The sequence below is a fragment of the Microcaecilia unicolor genome, chromosome 13 (assembly GCF_901765095.1).
Source record: "Microcaecilia unicolor chromosome 13, aMicUni1.1, whole genome shotgun sequence".
Classification (NCBI taxonomy): Eukaryota; Metazoa; Chordata; class Amphibia; order Gymnophiona; family Siphonopidae; genus Microcaecilia; species Microcaecilia unicolor.
In genome coordinates, this window is record NC_044043.1 from 18,789,854 (window position 1) to 18,808,826 (window position 18,973).

Here is an 18,973-nt window from a genome sequence, read left to right on the forward strand (position 1 = left end):
ATATTGTCCTACGTGGCAGAGTTTAGTTTGGTACTCAGCTATGGATGGTCTCTCACAAACTCCTGTGGCTCCTGTTCAGGTTCCCTGGTTCAGTTGAGCTTGGGGTGTCTAGGCCAGTAGAGGTGCCTGACTTGGGGTCATAGGCGCCCGATATAAGAGGCTTGGGGAGGCTAAGCCTCCCCAGCCACAAGTGCAGCAAGGGCGGGGCGGTGGGGGCGGACCACCCCGGGTGCAGCTCGTGAGGGGTGCTGCCTTGAACATCTCCCCCCCCGACTGGTGCGTGTAGAACGTGCGATCGATGCTGGGGCTGTCCTTCTCCCCCCCCTCCCCTCCAACCAGCACGGTATTGCTCTCCCCCTCCGCTCCTGTCACGTCTTTCAAATTTGAGGCTTCGTAGCAGCAGCAGCAGCAGCAATGATGTAAGCGCTGCTTTCAGCCTGCCCCGGAAGCCTTCTCTGGAGAGCGTCCCGCCTACGCGGGAAGCTGTACAGAGAGTGCTTCCGGGGCAGGCTGAAAGCAGCGTTTACATCATTGCTGCTGCTGCTGCTACGAAGCCTCGAATTTGAAAGACGTGACAGCGAGCAGCAGATGGTGGGATTTTGTCTTTCAAAAAACAAATGCCAACTCTAGGCAATGCAGGTGCTCAAGATGCAGCAGGAGGCAACATTTCGCTTACAGCCTCTACATTCCCACAGGTGCAGTTGGGTCATTGTCATCATGGTGGTAAGAGAAGGGATCTACTAGGTCCAATACCTTTTTTTTGGCCTGGTCAGATGTAAGGGAGAGGGGGGCAGTGGGGCAAAAAGAGGAGAGTGTTGGGTGGGGTTGAGCCTTACAATAGTAAGAAACAAGGCATGGGGCAAAAGGGGGGTACAAATGGGAGAGTTTAGGGTGGCAAGAGGGGAAGAGAGATGGAGTTAGGACTGGGTCAGGATGGAAAGACAGAGCGGGTGTGGGTTAAAAGGAGAATGGGCAGAGCGAGGAAAGTTAAGGTCGCAAGGAGGGAAGTGTAAAGGGATAAGGATGGAGAGAGAAGAGTTTGGGGTGGGTTAGTGACAGGAGCGGAGGGGGAGAGCGATACTGCACTAGTCCGGGGGGGGGGGGGGGAAGCGATACCAGCTAGCTGCCAGACCAAAGGGAAAGGGGGTGGAGAGAGGAGGATGTGATGTCACATCTAAGGGGAAGAGGGAGGAAGGAAAGCAATGGCAGGGGAATGGGAAAAGGGGGGGTGGAGAAAGGAGTGAGAGTGATGGTAGATCTAAGGGAAGCAAGAAGGGGAGGGACGAGAAAGGTGGGATGCATGAGGGAGAGGAGAGATACATGAGGACACTGGAGGAGAGAGAGAGAAAGTGGACAAGTGCAGGGGAGAGCCAGGGACATGCAAAAGAGTAGGGGAGAGCCAGAGAGAGATGGAGAGAGAAAGAGGGGACATGGAAGAGAGCAGGGGAGAGCCAGAGAGAAGATGCTGGATGGAAGAGGGGTACAGAGAGAGAGAGAGATGAGTGGAAAGATGGGGAGAGAAAGAGGGGACATGGGCAGGAGAGAGAGAGAAGCTGCTGGGGAGAAAGTGGGGGAGACTCTAGCTGTCAGACAGAGAAATGCTGAATGAAAGGAGGGAGAAAGTGGGAAAATGCTGGAAGGAGGGGGCAGAAAGAGGGAAGACACGACTTAAGGGTAGGGAGGGAAAGAAAGAGAGAAAAGACACTAGAAGGATGGGGATAGAGAGGACATGCTGAATGGAAAAGGGTCGAGAAAGAGAACTGTTTAGAAGGAAGGGGAGATAGAGGGAGACAATGGATGGAAGGAGAGGGAGACAATAGACAGAAGGATTGGGAGAGGGTAATGGGTAGAAGGATGGAGAGAGAAAGAGGGATGACACTGGATGGAAGGGTAGGAGAGAAAGAGGGAAGGTGCTGGACATGGATGGATGGAGGGGAGGGAAGAGAGGAGAAATCTGGACATGGATGGAGTGGAAGGCAGGGAAGAGAGGAAAAATGTTGGACAAGGATGGAGGGAAGGAAAGACAAAGGAAGGAGATGCACACGGATGGAGGGGAGAAATGCTGTATATGGATGGAGGGGAAATTGCTGAATTGAAGGGCTGGATCTGAACACTTTGAGGGCAGATGCTGAAACTGGAGAAAGGATAGGGACAGGGCTACAGATGGTAGGACGCATAAGGACACAGGAGGATGGTGGACATATTGAGAGAAAAAATATCAAATGGAAAGAAGACACTGGGACCAAAGCAGAAAAACGAAATGATCAGACAAAGGTAGAAAAAAGTATTTTATTCAGAATTTATTAACTGGAATATGTCAGCTTTTGGAAATGTGCATCTGTGATATTTTGCATGTAAGTTTCGATTTTTCTAGTATTGCTGCATGCTGAGTCTGACTTCTTGAGGTAACTTTCCAGTTTTGCCTTCATATCTGTTGTGTCCTGTGTTTTTCATGTGTAATCAAGGTGCAGTATTCTACTAGTGTGTAGTATTTACAGCCCTTTTGGGGTTTTTTTTTTTTTTTTTTTTCACTAGGTTGTGTCAGTGGCGTAGCCAGACTGCCAATTTTGGATGGGCCTGAACCCAAAGTGGGTGGGCACAAAATTTTCTCTCTACCCCCCTCCCCCAGCAAAATTTAGTCACGCTAATCAGATGCATTTGTCACACAGGGTAAAGTGCTGCTTTTCAGTGCATCAGATTTCAGAAAATTTATTTAATAGCCTAACACCCTTTTCAGTGAGCTTTCAGAGACCAAAACCTCCTGCCTCAGGTCAGTATAATGCTGTTACGGTATCCTAAGGAAGGAAGTATTGGTCTCTGAAACTTCATTAACACAGGTACCATATTACTTTATCCTAAATTAAAAATAAAATTATTTTCTTTACCTTTCTTGTATGGCCATTTACTTTTTCTCATTGTGTCGCTCCCAGTCTCTAGATTCTGCTTTCCTTCGTATTTGCTTAACTCTTCTGCCAGGTTTTCCTGGCCATTTGTCATTTTTCTCTCCTTTTTCTTTGCTTTCTTCAATATTTTTCTGCCTCTCTTTCTCTCTGTCCTGATTTAATTCATTCTTACTATCCATTCTTTAATTTCCTTCATCTACTTATGGCTTTTCATCTTTTTCTCACCCTTGTTCTCCCCATGCCCCTTCCTCTTATTCTCCAGTCTTTCACTACTCCCCTTTTCCATCCAGCAGCTCTCTTTCTCTCCCCATCCTTCCAGTCTCCCCTCTCTCTCCCCATCCTTCCAGTAGTCTCACCTCTTTCTTTCTGCATCCTTCCGTCCAGTGTCACCTCTTTCTCCCTACCTTTCCATCCAGCGTCTTCCCTCTTTCTCTCCCCATCCTTCCATCCATCTACCCTCTCTCCTGATCCTTCCATCTAATGTCTCTCTCTCCCTCTTTCTAACCAGTGTCTCTGTATCTCTGTACCCTTTTCTGTTCAGTGTCCCTTCTCTCTGCATCCTTTCATCCATCTCCCTTCTCTCCCCATCCTTCCATCCAGAGTCTCTCTCCCCATCCATCCGTTTTCCCTCTTTCTCTCCCCACCCTTCCATCCAGAGTCTCTCTCCCCATCCATCCGTTTTCCCTCTCTCTCCCCATCCTTCCATCTGTTTTCCCTCTTTCTCCCCATCCTTCCATGTTTTCCCTCTTTCTCTCCCCACCCTTCCATCCAGAGTCTCTCTCCCCATCCATCCGTTTTCCCTCTCTCTCCCCATCCTTCCATCTGTTTTCCCTCTTTCTCCCCATCCTTCCATGTTTTCCCTCTTTCTCTCCCCATCCTTCCATCTGTTTTCCCTTTCTCTCCCCATCCTTCCATCTGTTTTCCCTCTTTCTCCCCATCCTTCCATGCTTTCCCTCATTCTCTGCCATCCTTCCATCTGTTTCCCCTCTTTCTCCCCATCCTTCCATGTTTCCCCTCTTTCTCCCCATCCTTCCATCTGTTTCCCTCTTTCTCCCCATCCTTCCATCTGTTTTCCCTCTTTCTCCTCATCCTTCCATCTGTTTTCCCTCTTTCTCCCCATCCTTCCATGCTTTCCCTCATTCTCTGCCATCCTTCCATCTGTTTCCCCTCTTTCTCCCCATCCTTCCATGCTTTCCCTCATTCTCTGCCATCCTTCCATCTGTTTCCCCTCTTTCTCCCCATCCTTCCATGTTTCCCCTCATTCTCTGCCATCCTTCCATCTGTTTCCCCTCATTCTCTGCCATCCTTCCATCTGTTTCCCCTCTTTCTCCCCATCCTTCCATGTTTCCCCTCTTTCTCCCCATCCTTCCATGTTTTCCCTCTTTCTCTCCCCATCCTTCCATCTGTTTTCCCTCTTTCTCCCCATCCTTCCATCTGTTTTCCCTCTTTTCTCCCCATCCTTCCATCTGTTTTCCCTCTTTTCTCCCCATCCTTCCATGTTTTCCCTATTTTCTCTTTTCCTCGAGGCCCACCCTGCATGCCAGCGCCAGCCCCAGCTCCCATTGCCGGCCACTGCTGCTTTTCCTGTTGAGCAGCAGGGCCGGCGCTACAAAAAGAAGCGCTAACACTAAGGACGAAAAATGTTTAAAAAAAAAAGCACGGCACCAGCAGCCTTGAGGCATTGGCTGCTGGCTCGCAGGCTCCTCCCGTCTCTTACGTTACTGCCCCTGCGTCTCTCCAGGGGCAGTGACGTAGGAGACGGGAGGAGCCTGCGAGCCAGCAGCCAATGCCTCAAGGCTGCCTAGACAGTGCCTGCCGGTGCCGCGCTTTTTTTTTTTTTTTTTTTTTTAACATTTTTTGTCCTTAGCGTTAGCGCTTCTTTTTGTAGCGCCGGCCCTGCTGCTCAACAGGAAAAGCAGCAGTGGCCGGCAATGGGAGCTGGCGCTGGGTGGGCCTGGGCCCAGCCAGGCCCACCCGTACCTACGCCCCTGGGTTGTGTACTGGTGTTTTAGAGTCCGGTGTAATTACAGTGCTGCCTTTTCACGCATAAGGTTGTAGCTCGTCCTGTCCTTGGAATTAGTGCTGTTATGGTTTGCTAAGGTTATGAGTGTGTTTTTGCACAAGTTTGTATATAGTGTTTTGCAGTGGAGAGATTGTGTATTGGCCTTACTGAGATGGCACCAAAACATCAGAAAGGGTTTTAAAGCCTAAATCATGACACACTACCTCTTGAAGGATCTACATATAGTTGTTAATAAAAGGAGCTCTTGTCATCAAGCAGATGCAGCCATTACAGATGGGTTGTGTCCATCAACCAGCAGAGGGAGATAGCACACTTTTTTCAGTGCCTCATACCAGCTTGCTCCACTGCCTCTCTTCAGTATTCTCTATCTCCCATAGCAGAGTGGCTGCAGCTTCTTCGAGCTCCATCTAAAATCTGCCTGGAGGTTGCTCCTGTGCTTTTGCCAGTTGTTAGCAGGGGTGTTGGAGGCTATAGCAGCTTCACTTTAAAGGCACATAGGTTCGCCCTTTCCCTGCCTTACCAATACCTCCGTGGATGTGGACACATTGCTTAGCTTTCCCTGTCCTTCCCCACCAACAGTGGATGCAGGCACATAGGTTCGCCATTTCCTTGCCTTTCCCACTCACCTGAGCCTCCGGAGTTCTATTTACCTCTGCTTTCCTCACAGCGTTAAAAAAAAAAAAGGAACAGAGGTTTTTCCTTGCCTTTTTCTGTGGGACCGGAGCTGTGATACTTGGTCCAGTGAGGTAAGAGTGTTTTCTGACTCCTCCGGGGTGGGCCCGCGATTGGGGCGATTTGGCGCAAACCGCCATTTTGAATTTTACCGCCGTTTTTGGCGATGGCTGCGGAGACAGTAAAGCGCTGTTCCAAGTGTGGCAAGCGCAGATCAGCAGCGGGGCTCTGTAAATCGTGCTGTACAGATGTTAGAGCCGGCCCGAGCATGGCGAGCGACGATTCTTCGCGCTCTGAGCTGGCAGCGGACACCATTTTGAATTTACCACATGGCGCGACCTCCGCTGAGATGGAGAGTCCTGAACCCGGGGGGGAGGCCTCGGAGTGAGGCTGATATGAGAGCTACTAGCCCCGGCAGAGATCCGGGTGCCCAAGGTGAGTTTTTCTCCCCTGATTTTGTCTTAATGCATAAAGCATACATGCTTAAAAGAGCTCTCCCACAAAGCCCTGCAGGGGCCTCTTCTAATGCTCCCCCGGTGGATTCTAGCCTGGGTATGCCCTCTGAGGCGTTATTCCCTGATAATTGGCAGAATATGAAGCGCAGAAGGGCTCTTTCCCCTTCAGAGAGTGCTGCACCCACATTTTCCCCCCCGTGGTCGGGCTGCGAGGATTCGGAGGACTCTGGCAGGCCTTCATGGTCTGAGGAGCCAGAGTCTGGTGCAGAACTGACTCAGGATCTGGACGATCCCTCCGCGGTGAGGATTTTCCACCGTGATGAGCTGCCAGCGCTTATTTCTGATGCCCTGCAGGCTCTCTCTATTGAGGACCCTGCCAGTGGCACAGCCTCCTCTGTGAATCCTAGGATGGCTAGTACCAAAAAGTCTGCTCGAGCCTTTCCTTTGCATGACTCCATCCAAGAGCTTATTTCGGCTCAATGGGCTGACCCCTAGGGACCTTTGAAAGTTTCCAGGGCTATGGGGCAATTATACCCTCTGAGTGAGGAGCATATGGCTCGCTTTGCTATGCCTAAAGTGGATGCCCTAGTCACAGCTGTGACAAAGAGAACTACCCTCCCTGTTGAAGGAGGTGTTGCCCTGAAGGATATTCAAGACCGTAGACTGGAATCAGCACTTAAACGGTCATTTGAAATTGCAGGTCTCACTATTCGGGCATCTGCATGCAGTTGTTATGCTGCTAGAGCCTGCCTGGCTTGGTTGCAACAGGCAGTGGAACAGCCCGGTGATGGAGCGGAGCCCTTTTCAGATGTGGCTCCGCGGATGGAGTCGGCCTTGTCCTTTCTTGCTGACGCACTTTATGATATTGTCAGAGCTTCGGCTAAACACATGGCAGTAGCAGTGGCGGCTCGCTGTCTTCTTTGGCTACGGCATTGAGCGGCGGACATGGCCTCTAAGCAAAGGTTGGTGAAGTTGCCCTTTCAAGGCCTTCTCCTGTTTGGTGAGGAGTTGGAGAAAATTGTGAAGGGCCTGGGTGAGGCTAAACCCCAGCGCTTGCCCGAAGATAGGCCTCGGCCTTCCTCTAAGGATGCGGCGGTCCACTCCTCTTACAGACCTCGCTTCCGTGAAGCTCGAAGGTACCGCCCGGGGCGTTCTGCTGGGTTCACTTCTCGTGCCCGTTTTCAGCAGAGGAACTCCTTTCGCTCGGTCTAACATTCCACAGCCACTGGCTCAAGGCCTGGAGTTCAGGGGCGACCCTCTCAATGATGGTGCGCCGGCCCTCTCCTCGAGTCCTGTCATCAGAGTACGTCTTTCCCTCTTTGCCGAGGAGTGGGCCAACATTTCCTCAGATCAGTGGGTCTTGGACCTGATCAGAGACGGTTACAGAATAGAATTCGACGCCCCTGTAAGAGACGTGTTTGTGGAGTCCCGATGCGGTTCTGCCGCCAAACGGGCGGCGGTAGAGGAGACTTTGCAAGGTCTGATTCAGATAGGGACCGTGTCCCCGGTACCTCCCGCCGAACACGGCTGCGGCCGCTACTCCATCTACTTTGTGGTGCCGCGAAAAGGAGGGTCTTTTCGCCCTATTCTGGGTTTGAAAGAATTAAACAAGTCCCTGAGAGTGCGGCATTTTCACATGGAAACCCTGCGCTCCGTCATTGCGGCGGTACAGCCAGGAGAGTTTCTCATGTCTCTGGACCTGAAAGAAGCTTTCTTGCACATACCAATTTGGCCCCCGCACCAGAAGTTTCTGAGGTTTGCGGTGATGGGAAAGCATTTCCAGTTCCGGGCCTTGCCTTTTGGCCTCGCCACAGCTCCCCGCACCTTTTCGAAGGTTATGGTGGTAGTAGCTGCCTTTCTAAGGCGAGAGGGTATTCGGGTTCACCCGTACCTGGACGACTGGCTCATTCGAGCAAACTCTGCTGCAGAGAGTCAGCATGTAACAGCCAGAGTGGTCTCAGTACTTCAATCTCTGGGCTGGGTCGTCAATTTGGCCAAAAGTCACCTGACCCCCTCGCAGTCTCTAGAATATTTGGGGGCCAGGTTCGACACAGCCTCGGGGTATGTGTACCTACCCGAGCAAAGACGGTGCAAGCTTCAGAATCAGGTCCGTCTGCTCCTGAGGATGCCCCGCCCACGAGCTTGGGACATTGTCCAGCTGCTTGGAGCGATGACGGCCACCATGGAACTGGTGCCCTGGGCGAGAACGCACCTGAGACCTCTACAGTATGCTCTACTCCAACAGTATGCTCTACTCCAAAGATGGTCTCCAGTTATCTCGGGATTATCAATGCAGACTCTCTTGGCTCCCTGCGGCCCGACTCAGTATGGAGTGGTGGCTCTCAGACAGTATGCTGCGGCGAGGAATGCCGCTGGTGCTCCCCGATTGGTGCCTAGTGGTGACAGATGCCAGCCTGAAAGGCTGGGGCGCACATTGCATAAGTACATAAGTAGTGCCATACTGGGAAAGACCAAAGGTCCATCTAGCCCAGCATCCTGTCACCGACAGTGGCCAATCCAGGTCAAGGGCACCTGGCACGCTCCCCAAACGTAAAAACATTCCAGACAAGTTATACCTAAAAATGCGGAATTTTTCCAAGTCCATTTAATAGCGGTCTATGGACTTGTCCTTTAGGAATCTATCTAACCCCTTTTTAAACTCCGTCAAGCTAACCGCCCGTACCACGTTCTCCGGCAACGAATTCCAGAGTCTAATTACACGTTGGGTGAAGAAAAATTTTCTCCGATTCGTTTTAAATTTACCACACTGTAGCTTCAACTCATGCCCTCTAGTCCTATTATTTTTGGATAGCGTGAACAGTCGCTTCACATCCACCCGATCCATTCCACTCATTATTTTATACACTTCTATCATATCTCCCCTCAGCCGTCTCTTCTCCAAGCTGAAAAGCCCTAGCCTTCTCAGCCTCTCTTCATAGGAAAGTCGTCCCATCCCCATTATCATTTTCGTCGCCCTTCGCTGTACCTTTTCCAATTCTACTATATCTTTTTTGAGATACGGAGACCAGTACTGAACACAATACTCCAGGTGCGGTCGCACCATGGAGCGATACAACGGCATTATAACATCCGCACACCTGGACTCCATACCCTTCCTAATAACACCCAACATTCTATTTGCTTTCCTAGCCGCAGCAGCACACTGAGCAGAAGGTTTCAGCGTATCATCGACGACGACACCCAGATCCCTTTCTTGATCCGTAACTCCTAACGCGGAACCTTGCAAGACGTAGCTATAATTCGGGTTCCTCTTACCCACATGCATCACTTTGCACTTGTCAACATTGAACTTCATCTGCCACTTGCACGCCCATTCTCCCAGTCTCGCAAGGTTCTCCTGTAATCGTTCACATTCCTCCTGCGACTTGACGACCCTGAATAATTTTGTGTCATCGGCGAATTTAATTACCTCACTAGTTATTCCCATCTCTAGGTCATTTATAAATACATTAAAAAGCAACGGACCCAGCACAGACCCCTGCGGGACCCCACTAACTACCCTCCTCCACTGAGAATACTGGCCACGCAATCCTACTCTCTGCTTCCTATCTTTCAACCAGTTCTTAATCCATAATAATACCCTACCTCCGATTCCATGACTCTGCAATTTCTTCAGGAGTCTTTCGTGCGGCACTTTGTCAAACGCCTTCTGAAAATCCAGATATACAATATCAACCGGCTCCCCATTGTCCACATGTTTGCTTACCCCCTCAAAAAAATGCATTAGATTGGTGAGGCAAGACTTCCCTTCACTAAATCCGTGCTGACTTTGTCTCATCAGTCCATGTTTTTGTATATGCTCTGCAATTTTATTCTTAATAATAGCCTCCACCATCTTGCCCGGCACCGACGTCAGACTCACCGGTCTATAATTTCCCGGATCTCCTCTGGAACCTTTCTTAAAAATCGGAGTAACATTGGCTACCCTCCAGTCTTCCGGTATTACACTCGATTTTAGGGACAGATTGCATATTTCTAACAGTAGCTCCGCAAGTTCATTTTTTAGTTCTATTAATACTCTGGGATGAATACCATCAGGTCCCGGTGATTTACTACTCTTCAGCTTGCTGAACTGACCCATTACATCCTCCAAGGTTACAGAGAATTTGTTTAGTTTCTCCGACTCCCCCGCTTCAAATATTCTTTCCGGCACCGGTGTCCCCCCCAAATCCTCCTCGGTGAAGACCGAAGCAAAGAATTCATTTAATTTCTCCGCTACGGCTTTGTCCTCCTTGATCGCCCCTTTAACACCATTTTCGTCCAGCGGCCCAACCGACTCTTTGGCCGGTTTCCTGCTTTTAATGTATCTAAAAAAGTTTTTACTATGTATTTTTGCTTCCAACGCTAATTTCTTCTCAAAGTCCTTTTTTGCCCTCCTTATCTCCGCTTTGCATTTGGCTTGGCATTCCTTATGATCTATCCTGTTACTTTCAGTTGGTTCTCTTCTCCACTTTCTGAAGGATTGTTTTTTTGCAAGGGGAAGCATGCCCAGGGTCTATGGACACCTGAGGAGTCGGAGTGGTCCATCAACCGCCTAGAGTTGAAAGCGGTGTTTCAGGCATTTCTGGCTTTTCAAGTGACCCTGGAAGGATTGGCTGTCAGAGTGATGTCTGATAACACGACAGCAGTGGCCTACATAAATCGACAAGGCGGCACTCAGTGCAGAGCTCTAGACGCGCAGGCCGAACAAATTTGCCACTGGGCCGAGCTGCATCTACAGTTTCTGTCGGCAGCTCACATTGCAGGTCAGAGCAACATGGAAGCCGATTATCTAAGCAGGCATCAGATCGATCCAGCGGAGTGGGAACTTGCAGACGAAGTATTCCTGCAGATATGTGCCAAGTGGGGCAAGCCCGTGATGGATCTAATGGCGACAAGCATCAATGCCAAAGTCCCGTGCTTTTTCAGCAGACTGAGAGATCCTCGCTGGGCGGGGTTGGATGCCTTGGCTCAACCCTGGCCTCCGGGCCTACTGTATGTGCTCCCTCCGTGGCCCTTGATAGGGCGAGTGCTCCTGCGGATTCGGCTGCATCCAGGAGAAGTGGTTCTCGTCGCCCCGGATTGGCCCAGGAGGCCTTGGTATGCGGACCTCCGACAGATGCTCGTAGAGGATCCCCTTCAGTTACCTCTGGTTCCCAACCTGTTGTCACAGGGTCCGGTGACCATGGAGGATGCCGGCCGATTTGGTCTTATGGCCTGGCGATTGAGAGGGCGCAATTGAGAGACAAAGGCTATTCCAATAAAGTAATTACCACTCTCCTGCAAGCCCGCAAGCGTTCCACTTCCGTGGCTTATGCCAGGATTTGGCGCCAGTTTGAAGTCTGGTGTGCTTCCAAAGAGATCACACCCCTGCGGGCTCCTGTCTCGCCGATTCTGGACTTTTTGCAGGATGGTGTACAAAAAGGCTTGGTCTATAATTCCCTGCGGGTGCAAGTGGCAGCGTTGGCCTCCCTGCGTGGCAAGGTTTAGCTGCTCATCCAGATGTGGCACGGTTTCTTAGAGGGGTGCTTCGGCTCCGTCCTCCCGTGCATGCACCTTGTCCAGCTTGGAACCTGGGGCTAGTGCTGAAAGCCCTTCAGGGTGCTTCCTTTGAACCGCTTCGACGTGCTTCAGAGACAGATTTGACACTGAAGGCCATCTTTTTAGTGGCCATTACTTCGGCGAGACTGGTGTCAGAGCTCCAGGCGCTGTCCTGTAGAGACCCTTTTCTGCAGTTTTCAGAGTCCGGGGTCACGGTTCGGACCGTGCCTTCCTTCTTGCCTAAGGTGGTTTCAGCGTTTCACCTAAACCAACCTATTTTCTTGCCCTTCTTTGTCAAGGAGGAGTTTCCAGAATCTTTTGGGCAATTGCACCTGTTGGACGTGCGCAGGACTCTGCTGCAGTATCTGCGAGTTACTAACTTTTTCAGGACCTCTGATCATCTGTTTGTTTTGCTATCAGGTCCTCGCAGAGGGTCTCCAGCGTCTAAAGCCACTATTGCCCGCTGGCTCAAAGAATCTATCTTTTCAGCTTATTTGCTTGCCGGCCAGCCTCCGCCTGATGCCTTTAAGGCGCATTCCACTAGAGGAATTTCCTCTTCTTGGGCTGAAACTGGAGCACTCTCTCTTCAAGAGATTTGTAGTGCAGCAGCATGGGTTTTTAAGCTCTTTTGCCCGACATTACAGGCTGGACGTGGCTGCCAGGAGGGACACACATTTTGGAGCGCAAGTGCTGGCGCGTGGTGTGGCTTGTTCCCACCCTATCTAGGGATTGCTTTGATACATCCCATCTGTAATGGCTGCATCTGCTTGATGACAAGGATGGGAAAATTAGGTTCTTACCGTGATAATTTTCTTTCCTTTAGTCATAGCAGATGCAGCCATGATCCCTCCCTGTCTGATTGCTATCTGCTGTAAATCTATTTCAAGTTCTGTTCATGTTTCCTGGAGATTCCGTCCTTGGGAGAAAGTCGGAAAACAGTCTTCGGGATTCTTGTTAAATTAAAGGAGGATGACTTAATTCCCTCCAGTTTCATGTTTTGGAGGATGAGTTTATTCCCTCCGGGGGGATGAGTTTATTCCCTCCAGTTATATCTCAGTGGAGGATGAGTTTATGCCCTCCGGGAGGATGTTTCATTCCCTCCATTCTGAGTTAATGCCCTTTGTTGTAGGGCCATCGTTCACTGTGAGGAAAGCTCATGTTATTCCCATTGTGGTTTGCCATACTGCTTTGGACGTTTCAAATACTGAAGAGAGGCAGTGGTGCAAGCTGGTATGAGGTACTGAAAAAAGTGTGCTCTCTATCTCCCTCTGCTGGTTGATGGACACAACCCATCTGTAATGGCTGCATCTGCTATGACTAAAGGAAAGAAAATTATCACGGTAAGAACCTAGTTTTCCCATTGTGAACACTATCCACCCTAAAAGGGTGTTTTGTGGCTCTACATGAGAATTGTGATATTATGATCCCTTGTTTCATATTGTTGACGGTATGCATTTTCCATATGGGTGGTATATTGGTGTATTAGGGTCTGCCTAATGTTATAGTATAGTAAAGTTCTGAGTGTGTTTTTGCACAAATTTGTGCATAGTGTTTTACAGTTGAGTGATTGTGGTTAGTATATGTGCTTTGAGCAACCACTTTATTCTTTGACATATGATACATATCTAATATCTAAATTTAATAAAAGGTATTAATTGTGACTTATTTTTACTTATTTTTTTTCTGTGTTAATTATGGCTATAAGCTCTGCCCTTGGCTCCACCCCTAACCCCGCCCCCTTTAGCCTCCCCAAACAGTTGGGCTACCTATGCTTGGGGTACACCTAGAACATAAGAATAGCCATACTGGGTCAGGACAATGATCCATCTAGCCCAGCATCCTGCTTCCAGCAGTGGCCAATCCTGGTCACAAGTACCTGGCAGGAACCCAAGATTCATGCTGCTGATCTTAGGGACAAGCAATGGCTTCCTCATATAACAGACTATGGGCTTTTCCATCAAGAACTTGTCCAAACCTTTTTTAAACCCAGATAGCTAACTGCTGTTACCACATCCTCTGGCAATGAGTTTCAGACCTTAACTATTCTTTGAGTGAAAAAATATTTTCTCCCATTTAAGTATTTCCATGTAATTTCATTGCGTGTCCCCTGGTCTTTGTACTTTTTGAAAGAGTGAAAAATTGATTTACTTTTACCCATACCACACCACTCAGTAGTGCCAGGTCGTTCACCCCCACCCCCTTTCCTTTAACTTCCTTCCTCCTCATCTTCACAGGTCTTTAGGAAAAAACAATGCTAGAAGAGAGCAGGTTTCTGCTTATGTGGCATTCTGGAGTGGGGGGGGGGGGGGGGTCTGTGCGCTCCTGCAACTGTATGGATTCAGCTACCTTATCGGAATCTGATAAGGCCGGCAAAATTGTGTTATAAATAGCCCCCAGGTAACCTGAGAACCTGTACCAAAACAGGACTCACAAAATCCAATTGATGAAGCAAGGCGTAATTAATTTATTGTCTTAAAAATAAAAAAAATAGCACTTTGCAAGAATGGGTGGCTTTAAAATTAAAATCAAGCAAGCACACAAACTTGTACCACAATCAAAGATTATATAGTGTATGTTCTTTGTCTGCTCCCTAAGTTGTCTCATTGGACACTGATCACATGTACCCCCTTCACTTACATCCCTCTCTGTGAAACTTTCCATAGAACAAGCATGCCTTTGTAGTTAGTCTTAACAAGCTAACACCTGAAAATTTCTCCCTTTTCCCCCTCCCCTCTGCTTTTTTGTTTATAGTTCACTGCTGTCTGGCAGATGGTTGTCCCTGAAGTGTTTTTTACAGTTTATCTTAGCTCTGGGGTCTGACTCTGAAGATTTTCCTGTGTCTCAGCATTTCAGAAATCTTACAACCCCCTCCTCCCCCTTCCTCCTGTCCCTGCCTCTTACAGAGAAACACAATTCCCCTGTCCAGTGATTCAGACAGCTACAGTGTAATGCTTTCTGTCCTAAACTATACATTCTACCTTTGCAACTATGTTATATGAAAATGCAATATATTTAAACATTTCTCACAATTGTGAGTATGAACTTTCATTCTTCCCCACTGTCGGGTTTGTGCTGTTTGGGTTAGTTCACCTGTGGCAGTACACCATTTCTTTTTGAGCTGCCTGTGTGGGGGATTTTCTGTGTTTTCGTTAGGCCTGTGTGGGAGCAATTTTGGCGCACTTTTCTACAGTACCTGTCTTCAGTGGGCTGCAGCCATTTTGGTCTCAGGCTGCAATAATGGATTTTTCTTTCTCCTTTTCAGCCTTCGCAACTTTTGGGCCAGTTCCCTTAATTGGCGGAGGTTTCTTTGTCTGCCGTTGTGCTTTTGGGTCTCGGCTCCTTCTTGCACAGTGAATTTCTGCACAGAAGAAGCCTGGACCTTGCTGCCCTTGTGGCTTTCTCCAGGCTGCTACACCTGGTTTCGTTTTCAGTTTGCTGTTCATTTCTTTTTATGAGGCCTTGGCTATGCTGGCGTGGGCTGTCCTTTTCCTGGGGGGGGGGGGGGGGGGTATTTTTCTCGCCTCGAGCTAAGGGACAACTTCTCCTCACAATTGCCTGGCCTTCTCTTTCCTGGCTGTATAGGCAGCCTTTGGCTTCTGCCTGCACTTGCAGGGGTGTTTGCTGCCGTCTGCTGTGTTTACTCTATGTATGGATTGTGGGGGTTCCTTGTTTTGGTAGCTGCAGTGGCCGCTTTTGGGGCATGTCAGTCATCCTGATATAGCCTCCCTAAGGCAGCAATCCTATGTGACGTTGGGCCCCGTCTGGCAGGTTGCAGCCTTCTGTTTTTGCTGCAAGACAGTTTGTGGCGCCTTCACTGGGCCTCTTCATAGCTGCTGTTCTGGGACTCTCCTGTTGGAGGCTAAACAGGCTGCCCCCCCCCCCCCCCCCCCCGTCAGGTTCTTGCTGTCTCGAGTGCCCTCTGTCTGCTGGGCAGGCAGCGTAGTTGTGTCTTTTTGCTTCTACAAGCATTCCTTCACTGTTAGCAGCTCTGGCTGTATTGGCTTCCATCAATTCCTGTGGCTATTGCCTCACAGTGGCAGCATCAGCTCAGTGTATGGCTACGACTGCTTGGCTAGCTCATGGCTCTATGGTATCATCAGAATTTGACTCTTTCATGACTGTTGAGCTTCTTTTGTTAGTACATGTGGAGCACGGCTCCATTGCTGTCTGTACAGCAGGGTTTCCCCTTTCCACATGCTCAGCATTTGGCTGTGGCGCACAGTTCTGGCTACACCTGTTAGCCACATCACCATATTTAGCATGGTCCACTCGTGCTTCGCTGGTTCCAATCTCATTTTGGTTCCATACTGGGATGCCGTTCCCCGTTTCCTCTCTGTTGATTGGAACGGCTCCATATCTAACATAGTAAATGATGGCAGATAAAGACCTGAACGTTCCATCCAGTCTGTCCAACAAGATAAACTAATTTTACATGGTATGTAATACTTTATATGTATACCCGAGTTTGATTTGTCCCTGCATTTCTCAGGGCACAGAACGTAAAAGTCTGCCCAGCACTGTTCCTGTACTAAAAGTTCTGAAGCTAATGTCAAAGCCAGTTAAAATTTACACTCCAGCTCCTCCATATCTATTCAGTCACGATCAGGACACAGACCATAGAAGCCCGCCCTGCACTGGTTTTATTTTCCAGCTACTGGCGCCGCCACCCAATCTCCGCTAAGATACCATAGGACCATTCCTTCTAAACAGGATTCCTTTGTGTTTATCCCATGCATGCTTGAATTCCATTACCGTTTTCATTTACACCACCTCCTGCGGGAGAGCATTCCATGTATCTACCACCCTCTCTGTGGAAAAAATACTTCCTGACATTACTCCTGAGTCTGCCCCCCTTCAACCTCAATTCATGTCCTCTAGTTCTACCACCTTCCCATCTCCGGAAAAGGTTCGTTTGCGGAGGTTAGGAAGTCTATCCTTGTACCCTCGTACGGTTTGCAACGCAAATCCCTTACCATTTTTGTAGCTTTTCTTTGCACCGCTTCCACTCTTTTTACATCTTTAGCAAGATTCGGCCTCCAAAACTGAACACAAGTAAAACCCTCCTTATTTTCTGTGTGGCACGCAGTCCTAGTCCTGACTCTGAACACGACCGCTTGTGCCTGGTGACTGCAGCTCATTTGTGTGTGGCCACCAAATGCACAAAAAGCGACTTGTGGTATCTTTAAAGCAATGAGCCTAGACATCAAGTACAAATGATCCAACTTCACCAAGAACTGATCCTGAGAGGGAACATGCAACTGGCGTCAAGCCGCGGTGAGACAGATCCGTTCAGCTGTGACCACCAGCGTAGCCATTCGAGCAGGATCAGCCTCAAGGCAGGTGGCCATTGAGCAGAAAGGTGTACATATTTACAGGAATTTTCACATTTAACAGGTCTGAAAGAAAGTGAGCCACCGTCCAATACTGCTGAGCCTTGGCACAATCCTACCAAATATGAGCAAAGGTGCCTGCTGAATCACAACTACGCCATCATTGTCCAGTCCCAGTGCCAAAGATGCGCTTCAGACAGGCCGGGTATAATACCATTGGAAGAGCAATTTGTACCCATGTTCCACATAAGATGTCGCAATGCAAACTTTCAACAGATTCCCAGAAATCAACTCCCATTGCCTAGACCAAAGCACCGCCTAGCAACAGGTCCCAGAGGTGCTCATACCGCCGGACAGGGGGGCAACTATACAGCAAAGCTTTGTACAGCTGAGAGATAAGGCCCACACACCCTCCTAAATGACAAACTTTCACCAGGGCCTGGCCCCCCCGTACATCAATCAGGCAACACCTTCTGCTGCATAGAGTCCCTCAGTTGACAGTAGTGAAAATAATCAGCAGAGGTGAGTCCATGCATATCACAAAGTGTTTCAAAAGGTACGTCTGAGAATTTCTGAGAGAAGAGGACGTTTTTCTGAGGTAACAAGTCCAGCGACCTCAATTAGGTGCTAACTAAGGTGTGGGGAAATAGAATATTTGCCTAGATTGCCGAGTTAGCTTCAAATAACCTGTTTAAAAAAGGCTCCTAAAAAGGCTCCTTAGGTTCAAAAGGAAAGGTCCCACTGAACTTTCTTTCTGAGAAGTTCTGAGAGAAGAGGACATTTCTCTGGTAAGTGAACACTATTTTGCTTTGTGCTTTGGGAACTTTAAAGATTGGGATTTAAAGGAGGAATTGTAGGTTAGTAGTAGGCAAAATAAAAATGCAAATTTTATCAACTAATCTCCATAGTCTTTTCCCCTTAGTTTTAAAAACTTTGTACCACAGCATTAACAGATAGACTCTAGCAAGCACTGCAGGATCTAATTTAGGGGGAATAAAAAGAGAGAGAGAGAGAGGGAAAAGCAAGCAGGACCTAGTTTAGTATTAAGGGGGGAATAAAAAAAGAGAGAGAGAGAAAAGCAAGCATTATTATGTAGTTTCCGTGGAGGGGCATAATTGAAGGGGGCACCCAAGTTTTCCTGGTGCTGTCCTCGCAGGACAGCTCCGTGAAGGGGCAGGGAAACCCGTATTATCGAAGCAAGATGGGTGTCCATCTTTTGTATCGATAATACGGTCGGTGTGCCCAAATCTCAACATTTAGGTCAACCTTAGAGATGGTTGACCCCGGTTTTCAGCGATAATGGAAACCGAGGACGCCCATCTCAGAAATGACCAAATCCAAGCCATTTGATCATGAGAGGAGCCAGTATTCGTAGTGCATTGGTCCCCCTGACATGCCAGGACACCAACCGAAGCCCCGGGATATATGACAGACCTCAGACCTACCAACAAGAAACGCAACCAGATCAACACGAAGTTACCTAAATCTCCACTACCCAATCTGCAAAGGTCTCAAATACAAATCAACTTATGGATCCAATTTCTCCTACATAAGCACACAATTGTGGAATGCACTACCAAAAGCCGTGAAAACAATGTACGGCCACCTAAGCTTCCGGAAATCACTAAAAACCTACCTGTTCAAAAAGGCATACCCCACCGACCCAACTTAAGTGCCTAAACTCCGCAACACAACGAAACCAAAGCTTGTAACAGACTCTATATAGTAACATAGTAGATGACGGCAGAAAAAGACCTGCACGGTCCATCCAGTCTGCCCTACAAGATAACTCATATGTGCGACTTTTTGTGTATACCTTACCTTGATTTGTATCTGTCTTTTTCAGGGCACAGACCGTATAAGTCTGCCCAGCACTAGCCACGCCTCCCAACCACCAACCCCTTGATTTGTATCTGCAGGGCACAGACCGTATAAGTCTGCCCAGCACTCACCCAGCCTCCCAACCACCAGCCCCGCCTCTGCCATCCAACCTCCGCTAAGTTCCTGAGGATCCCTTCCTTTCGAACAGGATTCCTTTATGTTTATCCC

The 18,973-nt window shown here is 48.8% G+C and overlaps 1 protein-coding gene across 2 annotated transcripts in view; it reads left to right on the forward strand.

The window, feature by feature from the left end:
• The window catches only part of NSUN5 (NOP2/Sun RNA methyltransferase 5), an 88,962-nt gene that overhangs the window by 11,785 nt on the left and 58,204 nt on the right, over positions 1–18,973 (forward strand). The gene's annotated exons all lie outside the window — the stretch shown is intronic.